The 6,944-nt window shown below is 32.9% G+C and overlaps 1 long non-coding RNA gene across 2 annotated transcripts; it reads right to left on the bottom strand.

The window, feature by feature from the left end:
• Positions 1-551: 551 nt before the first annotated feature.
• LOC149536393 (uncharacterized) lies at positions 552-6,547 on the bottom strand. 2 transcript variants are annotated; one of them, XR_016357023.1, is made up of 2 exons: positions 6,173-6,547; positions 552-811 (listed from the first exon to the last, which is right to left on the bottom strand). It is a non-coding gene; the product is annotated as an uncharacterized LOC149536393 (long non-coding RNA). The 2 variants fall into 2 exon arrangements; XR_016357022.1 differs by having other exon boundaries at positions 552-748; positions 6,173-6,541.
• Positions 6,548-6,944: the final 397 nt, after the last annotated feature.

Genomic DNA, 6,944 nt, shown 5'->3' with positions numbered 1-6,944 from the left:
TTTTAGCATAACTTTATCCATTTATTTTATTGTGTAAAAAGTATTGGTCCTTGCATCATGTTTACATGTGAGCTCTAAAAATTTGTATTTAACAATTGTGCAAATAAATTATGTTGTGAATTAAATTCATAAAGTGAGTTCATGTTGTGTTTGATAGGTAATTTGTGATCTTATGAACAATGTTAATATAGTTTGATAATGATTATTTAAGATTGTCTACATTCTAGTTCATATCATGTTAGATGGGTAATTTGTGATATTATCAACAATATATGTCATGTTAGTTTAATAATAATAATTAAAGAGCATCTACAATCAATCATTTTACAAAGTGACTTGTGATTCATTAATGATATGTTTATTTATGAAATTATGCCTTGTAGCTTTATTATTAAGATAAAAATAGTATAAAAAAATTAAGAACACTAAACAAAATAGGGCATGGAACACAAGTGACATACCTTAAAGAATGGCCTTGGCCCATAAGCCATTCTTTAAGCTGTCAAAGAAAACAAGACCATAAGGGATGACCATGGCCAATGAGCATTCCCTTTAGTCTTTGAAGGGGCTTTTAACCCCTTCCAATAACTTACTTTTATTGAGCATTATATTTTTACATGTTACAAAAGTTTTAGATCAATGTTTGATCAAAATATTACAAAGGAAATGAGAAATGATCAATCAGATCACTTGCTCCTCTGAATCTATACCAGTGAATCTACCACCAACTTCACTCCTATGCTTGCACCTTCAATGTGGTGAAAATTAATTAGTTGGAGAACCCTTTAGCCTTGAGGATCCTCGTCTCTGCCTATCATTATCAATCTCATTTGCAATATCATTTATATTTAGAAGAGAAATGTAATGAAATTCTTATGCAAAAACATATAGAATAAGGATAGATAGTTAAAAAAGGTCAATTTAAAAAATTTAACATCAAGAACTCATACATACTAGATCTCCTTTTTCTATTCTTTTTAAAAGAACACCATGCATCAACTTCAATGATGTATCAACTCCCATATAGCTACAAATTATCTTAATTGTGAGCCAACATTTCACAACTTGACTAATAGTTCAAATAAAATTATACATTAAAACATTATTATCTGAACATACTTTTGATTAAATAATAGAATTAATTAAATAAGTACATAGAAATTCAAAAATCAAAAAGAAAACTACCGACTTATCAGAATCTTATCTGCAACAACATAAAAGTAAGTGCGGATCCAATAAATCAAAACATTCTTAGAATTCAGAAAAAATATTCATAACATTCTAAAAAACTAAGATATAAAATTAAGTCAAATCAGAAACTGTTTCTTTAGCTTTTGTGTCACAGTTACTTGGTTACAAAGCTCAAGGAACAACTTTGCAGTGATGACTTCGCTGTTCTGGATGAGTTTGAAAAGGAGGTAGCTCCAGATGAGTCTCGACTTAGAAGAATTTTGGATGGCCTAAATCTTCAAAATGCAATGGATTGTCCGCGAGAAACAAAACAATTGGAGAAAGAGATGGATAGCCTAAATCAAAGAGAAATTTGTCCCGAATTAATACCTTGATTGCCTTCATACCCTACTGTAAATGTAAATGTGTCATCTGCAGTAGATTCTGAGAGTGTTTCAAATTTTCCTATACCAGATGATTTCCGATGTTCAATCTTACTGGATTTAATGCAAGATTATTTTTGAGAGTAGTACAAAAAATCCTATGAGTGCAGTACAAAAAATCCCATTTCTATAATGCATCACTTACGGAAAAATTCCAACAATCCTCGCACTAGTTTAAGAGTATCCAATATCGTAATGTTATTGTATGCAGTGTGCAAACATATGATGTGGCATCCATTACTTAATGCGAGAGCCTGTTATTGTAGACACACTAAACATATGATCTGGCATCCATATCTTAATGCGGAAGCTTGTGAACACAAATCTGACTCTAAATCAGATCATGCTCTTCGAAGCCTCATTGTTCCGTACTGTGCAGAGCATGAAATCCCATTTGAAAAGTCAGAAAGAATCAAGAAAAGTTCTTTATTGGAAGTATCCCAAGCACCAAAGTAGCAATCCAATCTGCTAAAATGATGGCAGTATTTCTTGTGGAAAGGCGAGCTGCTTATGAACTCGGATTACTTGTGCCACCGCTTTCTTCAGAGGATCACAAAGTTCAAGAAAATGCTGTAACTGCCCTTCTAATCTATCCCACGTGTTTTCCCTAAGATATCGATATATGTTTTACTAACTACAACGCTTCGAGGCTGGGTGTTCCCAATGCCGTGTGATGGTAATTTGGTCATGGCCCTCAATTACTATTATAGCCAGGGGCAGGAACTTTCCACTACCTAGCTTTGTCAATCAACAGATTCTACAGCTGCAATGGTGGGAAACATGCTTGCAAAGAAGCAACAGTGTTGAACCTCACTGAGTTTTTTGGTTCATAAGATGTTTAGTTTGTGTATTTTATTATTAGAATATGTCTATGTTCTTATATATATAATGTTTTGAATATGTCTATGTTCATATAAATATAATGTGTATGCTTGCACAGGCTTTTCCAAAAGCATTTTACTCAATATCATGAACTGCAAATATCTGTTGTCTTAATAGAGAAAACTAATAGTCACTTGCATTCAATTCCTACAAGTTAAAAAACTACCTCAAATAATTCAATATGGTAGAAGAATACCCACTCCTTCATTTCCATTAGCTGAAGTCCGTTGCTCACATTATCTTCTGAAAAATCTAAACTCAGGTCTTAGACGCTATCCATATAAGTATCTTAGCTACTCTACTTATCTTGGCAGAGCTCGAGTCAGGTCTTTAGAATTGTTTGAAACAATTACTCTTGCTGCTCACAGGATTTAGAGCCAGTATTTAATTTTTCTTGATTATTTTTAGATAAACTCAGTTAAATGTAGACGATGAATTATAGAATATGATATTAAACCTTTATTAAAAAAAGATAAAAGTCCATTAGAAGCCTTTAAATGTCCATGTTAATAATAATATGGATTATGGAAATTATAATGTCTTCAAACCTGTAGATATCTGTATCCATTTCATAGATATATACAAAAATATTGATCTGAGGATGCAGGGAATACTTTCCTGTTGGGTTGGTGGCATGGTTGGTCCTTTTCCACTGGGTTGATTTTTTCTTAGGTTGGTTATGGAGGAATTCTATTTGACTGAGGAGAGTCGGTTGCCTGTTGTCCCCTTATTAAAGTATACCCTCCTGTAATGGGAAAATCTTATCCTTCTCTTGATGGAAAGAGCTTCATCATTGCATACAGTGAAGTGTAACTTGAATCAAAATAAAATAAAATTGACATTTACATGGGCATCTTGGAGCAATTGGTAAAGCAGGACACGGGAGATTAGAAGTCTCCTCCCCCGTCTCTATACGAGTTACTGACATGTATCTGTTCTGATTAGATAAAGCGAAATAAGATTTGAATTGTTAAATAAAAATAACACCAAGTCTAACAGAAAGATGGATTCAGAAAACAAAACTTAAAGTCATCTCTTTAATCCAATGGTTTAAAGTTTAAACGATAGTCCCAATTATTCATATCCTAATTTGTTACCTTTTTGTAAAAAACTTTGGTTTATCCAACAATTGCTTTTTTCTTCTTCTGAATCTCTGCAATTGCTTTTTTCTTATTCTGAATCTCTGCAATTGCTTTTTTCTTCTTCTCAATCTCTGCAATAGAAAAACCCTCTGTTGTTTTTAATCTAATGTTTATGATGGGTGGGTGGATATATTGTAGTGTTCATGTATGCAAAAGGAGCTCATGATTCAAGCTTCGATTCTCAGAAAATTGGAAGATATCCTAAATGAATTTGAAAGTTCACAGAGGTTCAAATTAAAGATTCTGATCAGTGTGAGATAATTTGTCATCGTATTCTTGCAAATAGTTGTTAGAAATTAACTGATCCAGTCAACTCCAATGCTTGCAATACAACATGCCAATCCAGTCAGCTTCAGATTGAAAAATCCTTAGATGAAGGGAATGGATGACAAGTTAGAAACTACAGTTGTATTACAGTCTATAAAATCTGCTTTTACTTCTTGTCCCATTTAAGTAACAAATAAAGCATTGTACAAATATGCACTTTATGCAAATGAACTTCAAAATTGGAGAATGTCCATGTTCTTATAAATATAAATATAAAGTTTGATCTCGAAAAGAGGGAGGTGTCACTCCGGAGTGAAAATTTGTTAACTCAAGGTAACAACCGTTTTGAAATTGAATCCACCAGTTTAAAATGAAAACAAAAACCGAGGGAAGATGCTAATAGCATACATAATTTAAGCTAGATTTGACAAGACTTTAACTACATAACTTTGAATCCACAACTATGCTAAAATGTGACCGCTCTTCTTATATTGAGTTGAGACTGTCAAATTCAGGAGAAAAAAATTAATGTTTTAATGTTTTAATACCATATATATAGATAGCTTTAAGAGAATTGTTCAAGCCTACAAATCCAAACACAGATTACACTTGGAGAGCAAGGGCTCTTGCATCAAAGGTGTTATTGGGGATCAAAGAGACCTTAGAAGTCATGTTATCAGAAATTGTACTTTTAAGCTGCCAAATCCATTGTATAATACATTTGTGAAGCTATTTCAGGTGTTATATAGTTGGTACCAGTATGGGCTATGGATAAGGGCAGAGTTCCTATGACATTATAGAAGTGTGTGTATGTTGTGCGAGTATAGTGGACTCAAATAAAAGCTAAACTTTAGGAGCTAATGAAGTCAACCATGTGATCTACATGACAAACAGATAACATTCAGCAGAAGTGCCAATCTTCCTTCTGTGTGTTGTGAATGTACAGAGTTATATGAAAAATTATTTGAGAATTCCATAATGATATTGTGGAAAGATTTCTTCAATTTGATACAAATGATGAATTCAAAGAGTACTCCTAAAATTAGATAATAATAATAATCAAACTCAAGCTAATATGCTTTTCCTATGAAGCGTTGATCTCTTATAGCATACCTCTAACAAATTTGCAGTCTACTATCTCATTTAAAGCTCTGTAATGAAATGGTCATTTAAAGAGGTTGAAAAACCATTATGACACTAATAAAAGCATTATGGCACTAATAATTTAAACTACACTTCATCTCTAACAGTCGTATAACACTCTAGAAAATGCTTGCCGTCGGCCAATCAAGAACGAAGAGGTTAAAAACAGTCATATACGCAAAAGCTTTCATCACCAACTAGTCCTAAATCCGGAAAATCACTGTATCGTAGAAATTTCTCAAGTCTTCTCAATTAATACATTCTATATTCACAATACATACAAGCGCGCTTGTAGACTCAAACAAGAAATGGGGAAGAGTTTTTCAAAACTATGTCTTCTACATCTTGTTCAGAAAAAGCTTCCAAAAGATCTAAGGAAGAAAGTTGTAATTTTACAATGCGAATCTGTAAAAGGTACCTGCCATGTCATCTCTCTACACAATCTTGAAAGGATGTCGAAGCCATTATTAGCTTCTTGAAACCAGATGTTATATTCTTAGAATTGTGTAAAAGCAGGTCTGACGCCATGCATCCTCCAAACCCAAAACGTACAGAGGTAGTGAGATTTCTTGTTGTTATTAGACATCTCATGAATGGTGATGGACACTTATATGCATACAGAGAAACGTGGAGTTGTTGGTGGCTCTGAATTGCAAAGTGCATACAGAGAAGTAAAGATCAAATTGGGTGACAGACCTACTGAAAAGGGACAGATTTTTCATTAACTGGTGCTAAGATCATAAGGAAGAAGGTCAAATGGTTAGAAACAATGTCAGTGAATGCTTTGAGTACATGATTACCTTAGTTTTCTGGTTTGTTTGCTTTATTAAGTCTGACGATTTCTTTCAAAAATTCATTTCAAAACCCTAATAGACAAATACAAAACCAAACCAAAATCACATCACTTCAAAGTTCAAACCCTAGATTATAGGTAGTACAAAAACAACAAAATTAATAAAGATGTCAAATCCTCATACTGCAATCAAAGTTTGAACATTCAGATAACTATGATTTTCAGTAAACATGGAAAAAAAGGAGCATGGAAAAACACAGTATCCTACGAATCCAGACAGAATACATATATTTTTGCCCTAATTTGAATTTCAGAATTATACTTCAACTTACCCAGAATAAGAGTTCTGAAAGAAGGATTAATTCAATTCCGTTTGTTGCTGACCCTTCCTCCTGCATGCGTCTGCTTAGTCCTCTGCCATTAGAAAAAATAGGAAACCTAGAAAACAGAGACCTTAAAAAATAAAATCATAGATGAACAATAATAAAAGACGGACAAACATAACACAAAAGAAACGAAAACAAAATGAGAAATGAACACAGACCAGAAATCAGAAATGAACATACAGACCAAAGAAACAAAAACAAAATTAGATCAAATCAGACCAGTGTGCACACTATAAAAAATAAAGTGAAAATTACTAAGAAAAACAAAGTTTTCAGACCAAAGAAAGAAATGAGAAATTAGGAGATATTTTAGAAAGGAATTTTTGACAAAAGGAAGAAACAATGTTTGATTTTCTAGAAAGGTACAAATATATATCTCTTACCCTAATTTTTTTCGAGTTTTTTCGGCAATTGCCAGCTCCCCATAACGTTCGATTTGAGATTTTGTTACCGTTTCAAATTTGAATTTCAACTTACTGGAGCTTCATAACCTATACACCAGATTTCAAATTTGAATTTCAAGCTTCATGTTCAGGCAAACCGTCCCAAGATTCTGCGGTGGCATAATGTTAATCATGTCATTTCCTGATATTAGTGTAAAGATGTTTTATTTTATAATAATATTTAAATTTCTATTCAAACATATGGAGCCACATCCAAACATATCTTCTGAGGGGCATCGACACTTGAAAGAATTTAGATAGGGATTCTAATATCA

Source organism: Cupressus sempervirens, chromosome 10 (assembly GCF_028749045.1).
Source record: "Cupressus sempervirens isolate cs-2001-9-10 chromosome 10, ASM2874904v1, whole genome shotgun sequence".
NCBI classification, from domain to species: Eukaryota; Viridiplantae; Streptophyta; class Pinopsida; order Cupressales; family Cupressaceae; genus Cupressus; species Cupressus sempervirens.
The sequence above is the reverse complement of the archived record's forward strand: the minus strand, read 5'-3'. Positions and strand labels throughout refer to the sequence as shown.